The 22,084-nt window shown below is 38.7% G+C and overlaps 1 protein-coding gene across 5 annotated transcripts in view; it reads right to left on the minus strand.

The window, feature by feature from the left end:
• LOC118534292 (uncharacterized) overlaps window positions 1-22,084 on the minus strand; it is a 110,173-nt gene that overhangs the window by 58,924 nt on the left and 29,165 nt on the right. Inside the window, exon 7 of one of the 5 annotated variants that reach the window (XR_013444409.1) lies at window positions 8,960-13,073. The exons of the other annotated variants lie outside the window; for them this stretch is intronic. The gene's annotated coding sequence lies outside the window, so the exon portion shown is untranslated. Of the gene's footprint in view, window positions 1-8,959; window positions 13,074-22,084 lie in introns of those variants that run through there. 5 annotated transcript variants of the gene reach the window in all.

Below are 22,084 nucleotides of genomic sequence, written 5' to 3' on the forward strand. Positions count from 1 at the left end.
AGGCAACTCAGCCTTCAATTTGTCCTACCAATTAGTTACCTCTTGCCCTTTCTTGGTTCTCTCTGCTCCCCCTCACCAGCCAACATTCAAAGTCCTATAAGAACTTATATAATTCAGGTTAATTTAATTTCATCTTTTTGTCACTGTTTCTTACTCCAAATCACCAAAATTTGTCAGCAATTATAGTAATAGCTCAGAACTGATGTCAGGTTTCTCTATAGTAAGTTTCTTTTTAGCAAGGTTGATAAAATCTGCAACAAAACTGGTACAAAATATCGATCCACTCTCTCTATAGATCTATGAATGCTTTGACTAATATGAAGAAAGCCTGGAGAGATACCAACTAACTAAAAGGATTAGCCATACATTGATATTTTAGTTGGCCTTGTGTTAAGGAACTTGAAGATCCCCAACAGTGCATAAGCTTATTATCTTAATCATTGCTGCAACCCCTAGGACCTATCACAGTACATTACTAAGGTGGGTTTCTAAAATTTTAGTTAAATAAATAAGTGAATGGATCTTGTGCCTTAATTCAAGGTATCAAAAGTAACTTGAATAAATACCAGTCATGGAAGAATAGTGCAAAAAATAGTGAGTACTATAAAAATTAAAAGAAAAGATAGAATAGAATTTAATGAAGAAGTTGGAAAAGAGCACAGACAGAATTTGGAACTATTCAGCCTTAAATTTTGGGCAAGGTTTAGCATCAGGTAAGGGGGAAAGTATTCCTAGCACAGGGAACAGAATACATGAGTACCCACAGGTGCATAAGAGAATGGACCGACAAGGAGAATGGCTCTTTGGAGTGAAGAATGTGCAGGAAATACAGTTAGATGGAGAGGCTGAGGCCAGAACATGGAGATCATGAAAATTCAGGCTGGGGAGGACTTAGAAAAGCACGAGTAAATTTTGAGTCTAGTAAGAAAGATGTTTTTTTGTTCATCAAGTCATCAACTTCCTCTCCATTCTGCTAAGTCCATTTTGCCAAAAGATCCTTATTTCTTTCTCATGCTCTGTGTTAAACATAAGACTTCAGGGTAGGCTGGGGAGTAGAGAGTTCATGGTAAACTGAAAAGAGAGAGCCATAATCAAGTACGTGACATAGTAAGTTGGGCAAAGATGTTGTCAAATGCCTGTTCCCCAAACTATCCCCAAAGCATCTACTGACAAAACAAAGCACAGTTAATTGCTTACCATGGTAACGGAGAACACTAGGTCAACAGGGTCTTAGTAATGTCCTAGAGAGGGAAGGACAAAGTCAGGATGTTTATTGAGATTTTGCTTAAGGCAGGTGTTTCGGTGTGGAGGCTTGATGACTATTGAGTAGGAATCACGATGTAATGGCTTAGACTAACAGGCACAGCAATGTGAGACCATGGAGATAAGGGGTTCAGGATCTGGCATAAACTGTCCACAGATGCTTTTAATTAATGAGCTGAAAGAACTATCTGGAAGTTCTTGGAATGAAAAAGTTAGTTACAAGTTGTATCTTCCTGGGAGAGAGTCTCATGAAATATTGAGGCTATGTCGAAGACAGTGGAATAATAAAGTCATGCTAACAGAGATGGTGAGCTGCAGAGATGGTTTCGATTCTCAAAGTACGTGCATGCAAAGAGCAGAGGAAGCAGACCAGAGGGAAGAGGGGCCACGCTGTGCTAGGTAGATTCAGAAAAGTCTTCAAAGAAAGACGTGACCTCTGTGCCACCACCTGAAGGATGAGCGTGAGTTTGACCTGTGTACAAAAAGGGAGAAAGAATTTCAGGGCATAACATTGTGTACGAAAAGGTCTGGAAGAATGCGTTTGGTCAAAAGGACTCTAAGGAGTTTCCATAAGCAGAAGGCTTTTACTCTGGTTCTAAAATAGCAATTGATGTACTTCTACTGTATTCATTTTAATGATTCAGAATATATTGTTGGGAATGAACTTTGTGTATAAGTTAAGAATGATTTTTTCTAATTATTCCTGAAAGCCTTTAGTGTTTTAAGATTAGTTTAAAAACAAATATAATTTGGAGAGACAAACTTAAACTCATGTGTTTTTTTTTTAAATAGATGTTTTTTTAAGAACGAATTGTTAAGGGGTGCCTGGGTGACTCAGTCTTTGGGCGTCTGCCTTCGGCTCAGGTCATGATCCCAGGGTCCTGGGATGGAGCCCTGCATTGGACTCCCTGCTCCGCGGGAGGCCTGCTTCTCCCTCTCCCACTCCCCCTGCTTGTGTTCCCTCTCTCACTGTGTCTCTCTCTGTGTCAAATAAATAAATAAAATCTTTAAAAAAAAAAAAAAAGAATGAATTGTTAAAACATATAGAACCTCACCCTCACCTAGGGAGAATTAAAAAGAAAGGAAGCATGGAGCTTCCAACAGGGTTCATAGTTTCTATGATATAGTGTGATAACATTCAAATCCTCCAGGAGAAGAAAGGAAATATTCTATCATACTGAAAGCCAGAGTTGAGACCATTTAGATCTCTCTCCTGCATGTCAGGGAATTTTCGGTAAACTAACTTAGAAATAAAACCAAATGGGATACGACTGCCGTGCTGTATAATAGAAGAGATGGCTTTGAAAGAGATTTAATCAGAAAATAAATTTCAAAATCAAAAGCATGCTTTGCCTGGATCCACCATTCCAGAGTCAAACCCTGGTCCCCAATGGGGTCCAACAACAAGGAACTGAAATCCCTCTGTGAACCCAGAGAGGACCTCAAACTAGTCTTGAAGTGACAAGACACAGTTAAGTCTTCTTAAATATTATTTTCCCTATATCCCATCAAAATCATAACCCTTATTATCTCCTTTCACCCGCCCTCTCCTCAAAATATGTGGGGAGTTCACTAAAACAGCCTCTATCTTTTGGGAGACCCCTCGCTGCACTGGGTCTTGCACTGTGCTTTGGGTCTTTCCTCCTAAATGCCCTAACCTGCTTTTTATCTTCCAGAATAAAGGTCACCAAACTCCAAATGAGGTTCAGATGGAATGTCACAACGAGGTCCAACCAGACATCAACAGGGGACCCCCTCGATAGATCGGGGTAAGAGGAACCCCGGCTGCTGTCCCCTATCCAACACCCTGACCAGCAGGAAGTAGCTACGATCAGTCACTCACACTTCTTCCCTAATAGCAGTTAGGTTTACCTCTTCACTGGGGGGAATGATGAAGGATAGTTGGAAGGCAGGCAGGCAGGGACAAGGGATACACCCCCCCCCCCGGGGCCCTAAAAGGAAACCACCCTTAAAAGGATTTTGCACCACCCTGGAAGGAACCCTCCACCCTTTCCCACATGATAGATGTGACAAAAACCTGATTGGATGGCAGGCACAGGGAGGGTTCATCAGATTAAAACAGCCTACCAACAAGCCCATAAAAACCCTTAGACTTAGAAACTCCGGTGGCAACCCTCAAGGGTCCCCTCCCTCCTCGGGAGCTTTGTACTATCACTTTGCTATGGCTCAATAAACCTTGCTTTGCTGCCCACCAAAAGAAAAAAGAAAATCATGCTTTGGTGCAAGAACAACAGGAAACCAACAAGCCTTTGATCTCAGGAGCTTCACCTAGAAAGCTGCATCCTTATTCCTTTGGTGTCCTTGTCTGATAAAGGTCAAGGCACCTCCACCTGGCCCTTCTAGGAGTTGGTCAGACCCAAGTCCTCCAGTCAGTGATGAGCACAGCTCAGATTCCACAAGCTGCAAGCCTGCTAAACCCACACCTGAGAGCCCAGACAGATTCAAAACAACCAGCTAATTAAACCTGGAGCACCAAGCTATCATCAACCGAGATTCATGGGCATCCAACAAGCAGAAGAACTAGCAACCCGGCATTCAGCAACAGCTGTCACCTGCTATAATGTTCTTTAATTATCTTAAAATCTCTAAGAACTGACAAATGGGTGACAAAATGCAATTTTCTGTGTCAGGAAGCGAGAGACAAGCCTGTGTTACTTTGATGAAAGGAAATACTGTAAAATCATCTCTCTCAGCTCTTCTTACTGGGGAGGGGGGCTGTTGTCACTCAATTCTAGTCTGTAAACACTGTTTCCTTCTTTATAAAGATTAAATGGAAGAGGCCAGAATGGGCCTTGGGCTGTGCCAAGCTGTCCCCTGGCCCAGCTCCAGTCCCAGCCCCACAATGCTACTTGCTTCCTCCCATGGAGAGGCATTCCTGGGGTGGACCTAAATTAGCAAAGACTGACTGACCCAAGTTCCCTGGAATCACATCATGCCTCCTGCCACAAATTTCTCCAGGTGCCTGTCCAAATTGTGACCTAACCCCTCTATGTTGCCGTGATGTCTGTTATGACCTCCACAAGGATTTCCAGTAGTCCCTAATTTCCGTTTTGGTCATTACATTCTACAGAATGTGCATGATGACATCTTTGTTCCCCTTGGGCAAGTTTACTTCTACCATTTACACAGCTTTTCCAGCCTTTATAGGTAAAAAATGTTCATGAGAACACAAAATAAATTGTAGAAAGAAGGTGACTGTGTAGTAAACAGCTTTTAACATCAGCTAGAAAACCACATCATCTATATAGAGTAGGAGGGCACTCATAAGCCAAGAGCATTGCACTACTCATGGTCACAGAAATAAAACAGAGAAAAATATGAGCGAGCTCACATTGGCTGAGAGTGTAAGACAGCCCTTAGAGCTTGAGGAAAACATATATTAACAGTGCACTACAACAGATTGTTACATACAATTAAAACTGATATATGTGTGTGCAGTTTTTTAAAGTATTTGAGAGACAAATAGCATAACCAATCAGCAGGCTAGTGTCTGTTACCAGGCGCTAACAATCTAAAAGGATTGCTAATAATTCTCAAAACAGACAGTATTTGTGACTTGTTCTAAAATTGTGTGTAAATATATTAATGCATGTAAAAATGACTGCAAGCTCTGGTTACATTTTTGAACCATTGAAACACAGTTTTTATATTAAGATTTTAAATTAGAGTGTTAATAGCTGATCCGTGAACATTCCTGCCCACTAATTACAGTATAACCACTTAAATTTTGTATTTAAAAACATTTTATGCAATTAGCACATTATTTTTAAATGTCTATTAATAGTTAAATTAGACTGTTTTGTGATCTCTGAGATGTAAGCTCTCTGGGGATAAGGCCAAGATCTGTCAAGAAGTTTTGTTAGTGACATTCTGATAATGTTAATATTATCAACATTTGGTATATGATATATATTTTTTTTTATTAGAGAGAAAGAGCACATACGTAAGCAGGGAGGGGCAGAGGGAGAGGGAGAGAGAGAATCCTAAGCAAGCTCTACACCCAGCACAGAGCCCGATGCAGGGCTCAATCTCACGACCCTGAGATCATGACCTGAGCGGAAATCAAGAGTCAGACGCTTAACCGACTGAGTCACCCAGGTGCCGTGATAATTTTTGATAATAGAGGAAAGTCAACTGTTTTCTCCAAGGCCATGTAGTCAAATTCATCCATTTTTTTCTTTTCTGTTTTCAATCATCACTGCATCTCACCTTATCACTTCAGAGCACAGGCCTGGGCATCTCCGTGTCCAGCACATGATTAGACCAGTTATTGAAATGGCACCTCAAATGGACATGCCACTAATCTAATGAGATGAGAAGATATTTATTTTCTCCAGTCAACAACTACTGAAAACCAAGGGCAGGGCATGACGCTGATCCAGAAGAAGGTACAGCACCAAAAATAAATGAATTAAAACAAAACAAAACAAAAAAAGAAAAGGATGGAATCCATGGATTCAGAGAGACTTAAAAAAACCTATCAATCAAGTGCAAATGGAGCCATTTAGGTCCTTATTATTTTGCCCCAGCTGAAGAAAGAAAAGAAGAAAGAAAGAAAAGAAAGAAAAAGAAAGAAAGAAAGAAAGAAAGAAAGAAAGAAGAAAGAAAGAAAGAAAGGAAGGAAGAAAGAAAAAAGGAAGACAGGAAAATTTACACAAGGACCAGGTATTTGATTGTATTAACTACTGTTAACAATTTAAGCCTAACAATGAAATTACTTTTATATTTTATAGATATACACTGAAATATTCATGAACAAAACAATATAATTTATTTAAAATTCATCTAGGTGGGAGTGGGGTAGATTTATTTTTGAAACAAAATTTTTGAACCAGGATGATGAATATGTGGCTGATCACCATACTATTCCTTCTTTATATATGTGTGAAATTTTCATCATAAAAAATTTGAAAATAAATAAAAAATGAAACACATGATTTGTTGTGGTCCAGAGTCATGGTTTTTTTTTATTCCAATGGGCTAACTAGATTCGACTTAGAATGGAATGTGGTTTATATAAAATGCAGTATTTGGTACAGCCTAATTAATCCACCTGTCCACCCGTGAGAACAGGGAATAGGATAAGATGCTCACAGTGTTCCCCAGTAGCTCCTCAGCCATGTTGAAGGGCAGGTTTCCAACAGTTCATGGCGGTAGCAGACAGCGTCAGTGCCCTACCTTTCAAGACGCCCCAGGCGACTTCCCACAGCCTGTCTCTACAGTGTGGCCCCTGAGGGCCGCTGCCTGCACACTTGCCTGGCAGGTAGGAAGTGCTGGGAAAGGAGCAGTCCAAGCAACGGTCCTCAACAAATGACTATCAGGAGTTGTTTTGCTTAGCTTCACAGCCCATTTACTAGTAAATTCTGAAGCATGGGTTTTGCACTTTTCCCAGAGATTCCTTGTGGGATCATGCTCCAGTAGGCCCATGATGGCAACTGGCCTAGGGGTTCCCCCTTCATGTGGTTCCCTTTGATCCTTCCCTTCCTACCAGTTTCCTACCAATGTCCCCTTTGCTTCCCTACTTCACATCTCAGGGTCTGCTTTGGGGAGAATCCAAACTAAGAAAAATAAATACAAGCAGTGGGCTTTCCTTAAAAATGAATGTATTCGGGCGCCTGGGTGGCTCAGTTGGTTAAGCGACTGCCTTCGGCTCAGGTCATGATCCTGGAGTCCCTGGATCGAGTCCCGCATCGGGCTCCCTGCTCAGCAGGGAGTCTGCTTCTCCCTCTGACCCTCCCCCCTCTCATGTGCTCTCTCTCATTCTCTCTCTTTCAAATAAATAAATAAAATCTTTAAAAAAAAAAATGAATGTATTCAAAAATATTACTAAGGGACAACTAATAATGACAAAAACTTAAATATGCTAACACATATTGAGTATTTACCATAGGCCATGATATATATATATATATATATATATATATATATATATATATATACACACACACACACATACATATGTATACATGTAATAAAGATATATGTGTTATACATAATTTATATAGCATATGATATATATTATGTATAGTTTATATAATATATAATAAATATATGTATATTGTATATATTTATCTCACTTGATATTCACAGTTACCTTATTTTATAAATAAAAAGAGATATTAACCTGACCAAGCTCTTACAGCTAGTAAATGATGGAGTTGATAATAATATTCTTACATTTTGGTATTAAATTAATATTGTTATTAAGTTGATAGTGTTAGTCGTTTTGGGAAAAGTCTGGGTAGGCAGTGTGTGTATGCTATAATATTCTCATTCGGCAAAATAAAATATGTACTATAAATCCTTCTCACTAAAATAATTATGAAAATAACTACAAAACCTACTTTAGCCACATCTTCTGAGAAGGAATATAAACAAATGAATAGTCCTTTTATCCAAACCTCCTCCCCCTATCATAAGGATGTAATTTTCTTCTTCTGGAAAGAAACATTTTGAAAACAGAATGAAGAGGAAATGTACTCCGATAGGATAATTCCATCACTCCAGGCTTCCTTCCTACAGAGAAGAAAGCCTTCCTGAAATTAAAGCATGGCCGCTAACAGAGCACCAAAGATAGCTCAAGATAACTCAAATCGCCACATCACTAGAACAGAGCTGAACCTCAACATGTAGCTGGCTCTGAGATTTGCAAGAAGTATGCCCAGATGTCAGTCAGAGGACATCTCCATTTAAAACAGAAATACCTAAAAAGAGAAAAAAGAAAAAGAAAGACCTCAAATGCAAAAGGTCAGCAATACTGGGGGGATTGTTTTACAGCATACAGCAAAAGAGGTAAATGCTATTCCTAATGATGTCTGGCCCTGGGATATGTCCATCCTGCACAGCACGAACTAAAATGATTCATTCTAAGATCTCTACATTTGTGACAACACGGATGGACCTAGAGGGTATTATACTAAGTGAAATAAACCAGACAAAAGAAAAACAAATACCATATGATTTCACTTCTATGTGGAATCTAAAAAACAAAATAAATGAACCAAAAATAAAACAAAACAAAATAAAAAACAGACTTACAAATACAGAGAATAAACTGGTGGTTGCCAGGGGTGATGGGAGGAGCGGGGGAGAAATAGGTGAAGGGGATTAAGAAGTACAGACTTCCAGTTACAAAATAAAAAACTCACAGAGATGAAATATAGGGCATATCGTCAATAATACTGTAATAACATTGTATGGTGACAGATGGTAACTACATTTATTGTGGTGAGCATTGTATAATATAATCAATTGTTGAATCACTATGTTGTAGACCTGAAACTAATATAACATTGCATGTCAACTATACTTCAATAATAAAAACTTAAGTATATAAATAAATAAAATTATTCATTCTTAGATATAGTTGTTCTCTGCTTTAAGAAAACCCCAGAGGAATACTCAACTGGTGCATTTTTATATTTGTAAAACTTATCAGGCAGTGGATGGTATTATGTATCAAAATGTAAATCTGTTTACATTTTGACTTGGAATTTCAATTCTGGGAATTAAATGAACAGAGATAACAAATATAGAAATGTGTATCTATAAGACTTTTTTTTTATTAAATCAATACTCTTAATAGCACAAAACAAAAAGAACTAAATTGCATAGAGTACTGACTAAAGTATAATATATATATAAAATGGAATCACAGCCATCCATTATGAAGAAGGAATGATGTGATATAGGAAAAGTATTCATCATTGGGCCTGGAAAGTATTCTACCAGAGAACATGGTTAGTGGAGGCTCTTCATGTTCTAAACATATATAGAAATATCTAAAACTTTGCATAACAAATTCTGGATACCTTTATCTCTTCAGCTGAGATTAGTAAGTTTTCATTTCAAACTTTGTTAATTTTATTATTTTACAAGTGTATATTTTTACACCACTTTTTAACACTTTTGCGACCAACAGAAAGTAAAGATGTTTTGAAACTCTAAAAAGGCAAATTATAACACAAAAGAAACTGGGTTTACCTGTAATATTATTGCCCTAACAAGGAGATTCTATCCACTACAAAATTCTTCATCAAAAGATGCCCCGAGGAATGAATTGTATTGGTGCTTGTATACTTAGTTACAGATTATAGGTTCCTTGACTGAAGGTGCTAGAAACAGAGAAATTCAAGATTGGAGTCTTACAGGCTACTGTCAAAAAGTGAAAAGAATTTGCAAATTTATATCACTACAAATATTGTAAACTGGAAAAAACTTAAAAATTTGCAAAATTCCCATTGCAATTCAATTTATACAAGCCTATGTCTATAGTTGCTTAAAATAGGGTCCAAATGCAATTGTGCCAACCCAGCTTCCTTCAGGTCTCATTGGAGTCCAGGTCACAGCTGTGCACCATCAGGGTGTATTACACCTTCACAGACAACAAAGAAGCAGCACCAAAGAACAAAGGTAATGGATCTGAGTCCTAAGGAAGGAAGACAGAAGTCATGGGCAAGATACAGCAAGTGTGATGCCTGTTGACTTATGTTACAGCCTTCGGGTTTTTTATTCTATTAATTCTATGTTATTTAACTTCCTCTTGCATAACCAAAGAAGACATCTTTGTAAGTCTTTGGCACCCTCTTTTGGACAATCCGATTACTTCAAAACTGAAATTTGTTTCAATGAAATGGATTCTGGAGTATGTTATAGGCAAACTGAAATGAAACTTGTATTGATATTTTTAATATTTTTGTTTTCTATAGTTGATAGACTTTACTTTTAGAGCAGTTTTACATTTGCGGAAAAATCAAGCAGATAACACAAAGCTCCCATACCCTCCCCCATAGGTTCCTCTATTATTAACAACTTGGATTAGCATGGTACATTTGTTCAAGTTAATGACACAATATTAGTATATTAATTTTTTTTTTAAGATTTTATTTATTTATTTATTTGACAGAGACAGACACAGTGAGAGAGGGAACACAAGCAGTGGGAGTGAGAGGAAACCCAGAGGCTTCCTGCGGAGCATGGAGCCCGATGTGGGTCTCGATCCCAGGACCCTGGATCATGACCTGAGCTGAAGAGTATATTATTATTAAATAAAAATCCATAGTTTACAGTAAGGTTATACAATTTCATATGTCATTTTAGTATCAGAGAATAGTTTCACTGCCTTGTGCTTCACATCCTCATCCTTCCTCTCATTCCCCCAACCCCTGTAACCACTGATCTTTTTCATTATCTCCACAGTTTTTTTATGTCTCTATAGTTTTCCAGAATGACATAGACACATATACTGGAATAATAAAATATGTATTTGGGGGGCATGTGGGTGGCAGAGACAGTTAAGAGTCCTAAGATCCAGCCCCAAGCCAGGCTCCATGATCAGCGCAGAGTCTGCTTGAGTTTCTCTCTCTCTCTCCCTCTCCACTCCTCCCTGCTCACTTGTGCACTCTCTCTATAAAATAAATAAATAAATCTTACTATATGTGTGTGTGTGTGTGTGTATTTTTTCAGAATGGCTTATATCACTTAGCAATATGCACTTAAGAGTCTTCCATATCTTTTTATGGTTTGATAGTTCATTTCCTTTTGTCACTGAATAATATTCCACTGTATGGACGTACCAAAGTTTGATTATCCATTTCCTATTGATGAACATTTTGACTGCTTCCAGTTTGGGCAACTATGAATAAGACTGCTATAAACATTTATGTGCAGGGTTTTTTGTATGTGTTAATGGATATGTTTTCAACTCATTTGGGTAAATACCAAGTAGTTTGCTGGTAAGACCATGCTTAGAAACTGCCCAACTGGGCGCCTGGGTGGCTCAGTTGGTTAAGCGACTGCCTTCGGCTCAGGTCATGATCCTGGAGTCCCGGGATCGAGTCCCACATCGGGCTCCCTGCTCAGCAGGGAGTCTGCTTCTCCCTCTCCCGCTCCCCCCTCTTGTGCTCTCTCACTCTCTCTCTCTCTCAAATAAATAAATAAAATCTTTAAAAAAAAAAAAAGAAAAAAAGAAACTGCCCAACTATCTTACAAAGTGACTGCACCATTCTGTATTCCCACCAGCAACGAATGAGAGTTCCTGTCGTTCTGTATCTTCACCAGCTTCTGCTATTATTGGATTTTAGCCATGCATATTTGCATTAGTCGTGATGTATAATTTCCTATTCACTGTTGAATTCAATTTGCTAATATTCTTTTGAGGACTTTTGCATGTATTTTCAGAAGAGATTTGAGTCTGTTGTTTCCCTTTTTTTCTAATGTCTTTATCTGGTTTGGTGTTGGGGGAGGTTGGTGTAATGCTAGCTTCATAGGATGTGTTAGAAAGTGTTCTCTCTGCTTCTATTTTCGGTAAGACGTTGGAGAGAATTGGTGTCATTTCTTCCTTAAATGTTTAGTAAAATTCATCAGTGAAACCATCTAGAACTGGTGCTTTTGGTTTTGGAATTTTATTAAATAGTGATTCAAAATCGTTATAGATATCACTCTATTCAGATTATCTATTTCTTCTTGTTTGAATTTTGGTGGTTCTATCCAATTGGTCCATTTCATCTAAGTTACCAAACTCGTGTCATAGAGTTGTATAAAAAATTCCTTTATTGCCCTGTTATTGTCCATGGGATGAGTAATGATCAGTTCTTTTTTTTAAGATTGATTGATTGATTTGAGAGAGAGAGAGAGAGTGTGTGTAAGTGGTGAGAGGGGTAGAAGGAGAGGGAGACAGAGAATCTCCAGCCGACTCCCCACTGAGTGGGGAGCATGATGTGGAGCTTGATCTCACCACCGTGAGATCACAACCTGAGCCAAAATCAAGAATCAGACATTTAGCCAACTGAGCCACCCAGGCACCCCAGAGTAATGATCAGTTCTATCAGTATTTTACTTTGTGTATTTTGATGCTGTGTTGTTAGCAACATGCATATTAAGGACCCTGTTTTCATTATGTAATACCTCTCTTTAATCCTGATAATTTTCCTTGTTCTGAAGTCTTCTTTGCCTGAAACATAGTTACCCCAGTTTTGTTTTGATTAATGTCAGCATGGTAGAACTTTCTATAGCCTCTCCCTCTTTAACTATCTGTGTCCTTATATTTAAAATGGCTTCTTTATAGACAATATATAGTTGGGCCTTTTTTTCTTATCCACTTTAACATTCCCTGTCTTTTAACTGGTGTATTTAGACCATTCACTTTTAAAGTAATGATTGATATTTTGGATTAAAATCTACCACCATATTTATAACTATTTTCTTTGTTGTCCTTCTTTCATTCCTTTGCTTTAATCTTCCCTTCTTTTTCTGCCCCTCTGGTTTTAACTGAGCATTTTATATGATTCCATTTTCTCTGTCCTCTAACATATCAATTACACTTCTTTCTAAAATTATTTTCCTGGCTGCTATAAAATTTGCAGTATTTATTTAAAACTAATTACAACTAATCAAAATTCACTTTCAAATAACATCATAACCCTTCATTGGTATTGCAGGTATCTTATGACAGAATATCCTCAATTCCTTCCTCCCATCTTTGATAACATTGATGTCATTTATTTCACTTAAAATCTCTACCTAAAATCACCTAATACATTGTTGCTATTCTTGAATAGTTTTCTATCATATCAATTAACAATAATAAAAACAAAATATCTTATTTCACCTTCATATATGTATATCTGAGTTTCTGACATACATCATTTTCCTTCTCCTTTTGACATTTCTTGTAAGGCATGTCTACTATCAACAATTTTCTCCAGTTCTTTGTCTGAGAAAGTAGTTTTTATTTCTCTTTTACTTTTGAAGGATGATTTCTCTGGATACAGAATTCCAGATAGGTGGGTCTTAAAAAAAAAAAAAAGAAAAAAAACCACTTTAGGAGCACAAGGGTGGCTCAGTCGGTTAAGCATCCAACTCTTCATTTCAGTTCAGGTCATGATCTCAGGGTTGTGAGATGGAGCCCCACATCAGGCTCTGCGCTCAGCGCAGAGTCTGCTTCTCCCTCTTCCTCCCCCTTTGCCCTTCCCCTGGCTCACACACACACACTCTATTTCTCTCTCTCTCAAATAAATAAATAAATAAAATCCTTTTAAAAAAACACTTTAGAGGAGGAGCAGCAAGATGGCGGAGGAGTAGGAGACCTAAATTTCGTCTGGTCCCAGGAATTCAGCTAGATAGGGATCAAACCATTCTGAACACCTACAAACTCAACAGGAGATCGAATAAAAGTATAGCAGCAACTCTCTGAACAGAAAAGCGACCACTTTCTGGAAGGTCTCTTCTGATTTGTTTAGTGTATATTTTTCTGGGGTCATGGTTACCCTGTTAGCATTTTGTTCTCTCATTCATCTATTCTCCTCTGGACAAAATGACAAAACAGAAAAAATCACCTCAAAAAAAAGAACAAGAGGCAGTACTGACCGCCAGGGACCTAATCAATATGGACATTAGTAAGATGTCAGAACTAGAGTTCAGAATGACGATTTTAAAGATACTAGCTGGGCTTGAAAAAAGCATGGAAGATATTAGAGAAACCCTTTCTGGAGAAATAAAAGAACTAAAATCTAACCAAGTCGAAATCAAAAAGGCCATCAATGAGATGCAATCAAAAATGGAGGCTCTAACTGCCAGGATAAATGAGGCAGAGGAGAAAATTAGTGATATAGAAGACCAAATGATGGAAAATAAAGAAGCTGAGAAAAAGAGAGATAAACAACTACTGGATCATGAGGGTAGAATTCGAGAGATAAGTGATACCATAAGAGGAAACAATATTAGAATAATTGGGATCCCAGAAGAAGAAGAAAGAGAGAGAGGGGCAGAAGGTATATTGGAGCAAACTACAGCAGAGAACTTCCCTAATTTGGGGAAGGAAACAGGCATCAAAATCCAGGAGGCACAGAGAAGCCCCCTCAAAATCAATAAAAATAGGTCAACACCCCGACATCTAATAGCAAAACTTATGAGTCTCAGAGACAAACAGAAAATCCTGAAAGCAGCTCGGGACAAGAGATCGGTAATCTAAAATGGTAGAAACATTAGATTGGCAACAGACCTATCCACAGAGACCTGGCAGGCCAGAAAGGACTGGCATGATATATTCAGAGCACTAAATGAGAAAAATATGCAGCCAAGAATACTATATCCAGCTAGGCTGTCTTTGAAAATAGAAGGAGAGAGAAAAAGCTTCCAGGACAAACAAAAACTAAAGGAATCTGCAAACACAAAACCAGCCCTACAAGAAATATTGAAAGGGGTCCTCTAAGCAAAGAGAGAGCCTAAAAGTAACATAGACCAGAAAGGAACACAGACAATATACAGTAACAGTCACCTTACAGGCAATACAATGGCACTAAATTCATATCTTTCAATAGTTATCCTGAATGTAAATGGACTAAATGCCCCAATCAAAAGACACAGGGACTCAGATTGGATACAAAAAACAAGACCCATCGATATGCTGTCTGCAAGAGACTCATTTTAGGCCCAAAGACACCCCCCAGATTGAAAGTGAGGGGGTGGAAAACCATTTACCATGTTAATGGACACCAAAAGAAAGCTGGGGTGGCAATCCTTATATCAGACAAATCAGATTTTAAACCAAAGACTGTAATAAGAGATGAGGAAGGACACTATATCATACTTAAAGGGTCTATCCAACAAGAAGATCTAACAATTGTAAATATCTATGCCCCTAACATGGGAGCAGCCAATTATATAAGGCAATTAATAACAAAAGCAAACAAACACATTGACAACAATACAATAATAGTGGGGAAGGAAACAGGCATCAAAATCCAGGAGGCACAGAGAACCCCCCTCAAAATCAATAAAAATAGCCCCCTTTAACAGCCCCCTCACTGAAATGGACAGATCATCTAAACAAAAGATCAACAAGGAAATAAAGACTTTAAATGACACACTGGACCAAATGGACTCCACAGATATATTCAGAACATTCCATCCCAAAGCAACAGAATACACATTCTTCTCTAGTGCCCATGGAACATTCTCCAGAATAGATCACATCCTAGGTCACAAATCAGGTCTCAACCGGTACCAAAAGATTGGGATCATTCCCTGCCTGTTTTCAGACCACAATGCTTTGAAACTAGAACTCAATCACAAGAGGAAAGTCGGAAAGAACTCAAATACATGGAGGCTAAAGAGCATCCTACTAAAGAATGAATGGGTCAACCAGGAAATTAAAGAAGAATTTTAAAAAATTCATGAAAACCAATGAAAATGAAAACACAACTGTTCAAAATCTTTGGGATGCAGCAAAGGCAGTCCTAAGAGGAAAGTATATAGCAATACAAGCCTTTCTCAAGAAACAAGAAAGGTCTCAAATACACAACCTAACCCTACACCTAAAGGAGCTGGAGAAAGAACAACAAATAAAGCCTAAACCCAGCAGGAGAAGAGAAATAATAAAGATCAGAGCAGAGGGGCGCCTGGGTGGCTCAGTTGGTTAAGCAACTGCCTTCAGCTCAGGTCATGATCCTGGAGTCCCGGGATCGAGTCCCACATTGGGCTCCCTGCTCAGCAAGGAGTCTGCTTCTCCCTCTGACCCTCTTCCCTCTCTTGCTCTCTGTCTCGCATTCTCTTTCTCAAATAAATAAATAAAATCTTTAAAAAAAAATAAAATAAAATAAAGATCAGAGCAGAAATCAATGAAATAGAAACCAAAAGAACAGTAGAACAGATCAACAAAACGAGGAGCTGGTTCTTTGAAAGAATTAACAAGATTGATAAACCCCTGGCCAGACTTATCAAAAAGAAAGGAGAAATGACCCAAATAAATAAAATCATGAATGAAAAAGGAGAGATCACAACCAACACCAAAGAAATACAAACAATTATAAGAACATATTATGAGCAACTATATGCCAGCAAATTAGATAATCTGGAAGAAATGGATGCATTCCTAGAGATGTATCAACTACCAAAACTGAACCAGGAAGAAATAGAAAACCTGAACAGACCTATAACCACTAAGGAAATTGAAGCAGTCATCAAAAATGTCCCAAAACACAAAAGCCCAGGGCCAGATGGCTTCCCAGAGGAATTCTACCAAACATTTAAAGAAGAATTAATACCTATGCTTCTGAAACTGTTCCAAAAAATAGAAATGGAAGGAAAACTTCCAAACTCGTTTTATGAGGCCACCATTACCTTGATCGCCAAACCAGACAAAGACCCCAATCAAAAAGGCAAATTAAAGACCAATATCCTTGATGAACATGGATGCAAAAATTCTCACCAAAATACTAGCCAATAGGATCCAACAGTACATTAAAAGGATTATTCACCATGAGCAAGTGGGATTTATCCCTGGGCTGCAAGGTTGGTTCAACATCCACAAATCAATCAATGTAATACAATACATTAATAAAAGAAAGTACAAGAACCATATGATCCTCTCAATAGATGCAGAAAAAGCATTTGACAAAGTACAGCATCCTTTCTTGATCAAAACTCCAGAGTATAGGGATAGAGGGGACATACCTCAATATCATAAAAGCCATCTATGAAAAACCCACAGGGAATATCATTCTCAATGGGGAAAAACTGAGAGCTTTCCCCCTAAGGCCAGGAACACGGCAGGGAGGTTCACTATCACCACTGCTATTCAACATAGTATTAGAAGTCCTAGCCACAGCAATCAGACAACAAAAAGAAATAAAAGGCATCCAAATCGGCAAAGAAGAAGTCAAACTGTCACTCTTTGCAGATGATATGATACTTTATGTGGAAAACCCAAAAGACTCCACCCCAAAACTGCTAGAACTCATACAGGAATTCAGTAAAGTGGCAGGATATAAAATCAGTGCACAGAAATCAGTGGCAATCCTATACACTAACAACAAGACAGAAGAAAGAGAAATTAAGGAGTCGATCCCATTTACAATTGCACCCAAAACCATAAGATACCTAGGAATAAATCTAACCAAAGAGGCAAAGAATCTGTACTCAGAAAACTATAAAATACTCAGGAAAGAAATTGAGGAAGACACAAAGAAATGGAAAAACGTTCTATGCTCATGGATTGGAAGAACAAATATTGTGAAGATGTCAATGCTACCTAGAGCAATCTACACATTCAATGCAATCCCCATCAAAATACCATCCACTTTTTTCAAAGAAATGGAACAAATAATCCTAAAATTTGTATGGAACCAGAAAAGACCCCGAATAGCCAGAGGAATGTTGAAAAAGAAAAGCAAAGCTGGCGGCATCACAATTCCAGACTTCAAGCTCTATTACAAATCTGTCATCATCAAGACAGTATGGTACTGCACAAAAACAGACACATAGATCAACGGAACAGAATAGAGAGCCCAGAAATGGACCCTCAACTCTATGGTCAACTAATCTTCGACAAAGCAGGAAAGAATGTCCAATGGAAAAAAGACAGTCTCTTCAACATATGGTGTTGGGAAAATTGGACAGCCACATGCAGAAGAATGAAACTGGACCATTTCCTTACACCACACACAAAAATAGACTCAAAATGGTTGAAACACCTAAATGTGAGACAGGAGTCCATCAAAATCCTAGAGGAGAACACAGGCAGCAACCTCTTCGACCTCAGCCGCAGCAAATTCTTCCTAGAAACATTGCCAAAGGCAAGGGAAGCAAGGGCAAAAATGAACTATTGGGACTTCATCAAGATAAAAAGCTTTTGCACAGCAAAAGAAACAGTCAACAAAACCAAAAGACAACCGACAGAATGGGAGAAGATATTTGCAAATGACATATCAGATAAAGGGCTAGTATCCAAAATCTATAAAGAACTTATCAAACTCCACACCCAAAGAACCAATGATCCAATCAAGAAATGGGCAGAAGACATGAACAGACATTTTTCCAAAGAAGACATCCAAATGGCCAACAGACACATGAAAAAGTGCTCAACATCGCTCGGCATCAGGGAAATCCAAATCAAAACCTCAATGAGATACCACCTCACACCAGTCAGAATGGCTAAAATTAACAAGTCAGGAAACGACAGATGTTGGCAGGGATGCAGAGAAAGGGGAACCCTCCTACATTGTTGGTGGGAATGCAAGCTGGTGCAGCCACTCTGGAAAACAGTATGGATGTTCCTCAAAAAGTTGAAAATAGAGCTACCATATGACCCAACAATTGCACTACTGGGTATTTAGCCCAAAGATACAAATGTAGGGATCCGAAGGGGTACGTGCACCTTGTTTATAGCAGCATTGTCCACAATAGCCAAACTATGGAAAGCCAAGATGCCCATCGATAGATGAATGGATAAAGAAGAGGTGGTATATATATACAATGGAATATTATGCAGCCATCAAAAGGAATGAAATCTTGCCATTTGCAACGACGTGGATGGAACTGGAGGGTATTATGCTGAGCGAAATAAGTCAATCAGAGAAAGACATGTATCATATGACCTCACTGATATGAGGAATTCTTAATCTCAGGAAACAAACTGAGGGTTGCTGGAGTGGTGGGGTTGGGAGGGATGGGGTGGCTGGATGATAGACATTGGGGAGGGTAAGTACTATGGTGAGCACTGTGAATTGTGTAAGACTGTTGAATCACAGACCTGTACCTCTGAAACAAATAATACATTATATGTTAAAAAAAAAAAAAAAGAAGAAGAAGATAGCAGGAAGGGAAAAATGAAGGGGGGTTATCAGAGGGGAAGATGAACCATGAGAGACTATGGACTCTGAGAAACAAACTGAGGGTTCTAGAGGGGAGGGGGTTTGGGGGAGGGGTTAGCCTGGTGATGGGTATTAAAGAGGGCACCTACTGAATGGAGCACTGGGTGTTATACACAAACAATGAATCATGGAATACTACATCAAAAACTAATGATGTAATGTATGGTGATTAACATAACATGATTTAAAAAAACATTAAAAAAAACCACTTTAAACATTTCACTACACTCTCTTGTTTGCATGGTTTCTGACAAGGAGTCCAATATAATTCTTATAGGGGTCCCTCTATAGAGAAGTCCCCCACCCTCCTGACTTCTTTCTCTGTCTTTGGGTTTTTGTAGTTTGAATATAATATGTATAGGTATAGTTTTTGGTGTTTATCCTGCTTGGTATAATCTGAGCTTCTTGGTTCTGTTACTTGGTGACTGACATTCATTTGGAAAATCCTCAGCATTATTACTTCAAATATCTCTTCAGCTCCTTTTTCAGTTTTTCCATCTGTTATTCCCATTCTGTGTGTGTTGCACCTTTTGTAACTGTCCTACAGCCCTTGGATATTCTGCTCCATTTTTTCATTCTTTTTTCAGTTTAGGAAGAGAGTGTTTGCTTTGATAGTATCCTATTCATTCTTTATGACGAAAATTTGATTCTTATATTTCAAATTCATAGTCCTAACCCCCAGTATCTCAGAATGCGACTCTATTTGGAGACAGGGTCTTTAAAGAGATAATTAAGGTAAGATGAGGTCACTATGGTAGGTCCTAATCCAATATTACTTGTTTCTTACAAGAAGAAATGAGGACACAGTTACAGAGGGAAAGCAACGTGAAGTCACTGGGGGAAGGCACTCCTGTGCAAGCCAAGGAGAGAAGCCTTGGAAGAAACCAACCATGCAGATACATTGATCTCAGATTTTTAGCCCCCAGAATTGTGAGAAAAATAAATTTCTGTTGTTTAAGCCACCCAGTCTGTGGTAATTTTATGGCAGCACCATGAAACTAATCAAACACCAACCAGAGGATGTGCCCAAGTTTTGGTTTTTTCCAATGTACGTTCATATACCTACATTGCAGCACCAAACTTTTATTTTGAAACCATTTGTTTTCTCTTTGGCTATGTAGAAATAAACAGGGAAAGTAATAATAAGCAGGGAAAGTTAGACAGAAATGTCTCTGCCACCATACAGATTTCACATGGCTCAAACTGTGGGCTGCTTCTTGGAGACTGGGAATTTTTATAATCCCCAAATAATACCAAGGTCAAAGCCAAGTCCATGAGAAGAGCTGTGGAGTTATGCATCGCCTTATGGTATCTCATCATTTTCAAAGTCTCACAGGGACTGGCCCACATGCCCAAGCGAAAAGGGGAATCATGTATAGAAGGCTAGGTGATGAGACTCAGGAAAATTGCAAAGAAGGATTTGTACTGACTATTTTTGTTTGAGCTCTAACCTGTAGCCCGACTTCAATTCTAAGCTCAACTACCAATGAGAGGAAGAAGCCAGACAATTCACTTCACTCCACAAGAAGTGCCAGTTTTCTCATGTGTGAAACAAAAGTATCAATCCATTAGCCAACCTCTGAGGCTTTCGTTTTTATTTTATTTTTTTAAAGATTTTATTTATTTATTTGACAGAGAGAGACATAGCGAGAGAGGGAACACGGGCAGGGGGAGTGGGAGAGGGAGAAGCAGGCTTCCCGCGGAGCAGGGAGCCCGACGCGGGACTCGATCCCAGGACCCTGGGATCATGACCTGAGCCGAAGGCAGACGCTTAACGACTGAGCCACCCAGGCGCCCCATCTCTGAGGCTTTTAATAGCTCCCAAACTTTATAAATAATAAAAGCAAAGATAATATCCAGTAAGAAAAATCTGTGATGCCAGACTTAAAAGAAGCTTGAGTCACTCTCTCTATGGCATCCCCATGACTTGTACAAGTCTGTATGAAAATAACCAAAGGCAAAGCAGTGATCTCACTGCAGTGTAAGTCAGGCAACTGAAGTGATATCAGTGAAAATGTCAGAATAAGAACCTCTGAAAATTTACCCTCTCATAAAAGCAATGAAAAAATAATGGCAAAGATTGTCAGAACCAACTTTTTCGCAGCTCCGGATATTAAACAAACACTTGTAGTAACCCAAGGACTATTTATTCAAGGAAAAAAATATTAAACAAACTTTTTCGCAGCTCCGGATATTAAACTTTTTCGCAGCTCCGGATATTAAACAACTTTTTCGCAGCTCCGGATATTAAACAAACACTTGTAGTAACCCAAGGACTATTTATTCAAGGAAAAAAATGGCTAAACAGTCATAAGAGCAGCAAGCCTTTTGGTGTTTTCTTTTTAAGATTTATTTATTTATTTTAGAGAGAGAGGGAGAGAGAGAATCTTCAAGCAGACTCCCCACTGAGCACGGAGCTGGATGCAGGGCTCAATCTCATGACCGTGAGATCATGACCTGAGCCGAAACCAAGAGTCCAATGCTCAACCAAGTGAGCCACTTTATGGTGTTTTAACCTACCCTAGTACCTAACTGCTGTGGGAGACAGTTTGGCGATTCCTCAAAAAGTGAAACATAGGGGCGCCTGGGTGGCTCAGTCAGTTAAGCCTCCACCTTCAGCTCAGGTCATGATCTCAGGGTCCTGGGATTGAGCCCCACATCGGGCTCCTAGCTCAGCAGGGAGTCTGCTTCTCCCTCTCCTTCTGCCTCTCCCCGCTCCACTCGTGCTCACTCTCTCTCTCTCTAACAAATAAATAAAATCTTTAAAAAAAGTGAAACAAAGAGTTACCACATGACTCAGCAACTCCATTCCTAGGTATATACTCAAGAGAAGTGCAAACATATGTTCGAAAAAAAATTTGTACACAAATGTTCACAGCAGCATTATTCATGATAGCCATAAAATGGAAACAAATCAAGTGTTCATCAATTTATAAGTGAGTAATAAAATGTGGCACAGCTAGCTGTGCAAGGGACTATCACCCATCCATAAAAAGAAATGAAGTATTGACACTTGCTGCCACATGGATAAATCTTGAAGACTTTGCTAAGGGGAAGTAGTGAGGCACATGATATGACGTTTACACGAGATGTCCGGTATAGGCAAATCCATAGCTACAAAATGTGATTAGTGGTTTCATCTTTTTGGA

The sequence above is a fragment of the Halichoerus grypus genome, chromosome 15 (genome assembly GCF_964656455.1).
Source record: "Halichoerus grypus chromosome 15, mHalGry1.hap1.1, whole genome shotgun sequence".
Classification (NCBI taxonomy): Eukaryota; Metazoa; Chordata; class Mammalia; order Carnivora; family Phocidae; genus Halichoerus; species Halichoerus grypus.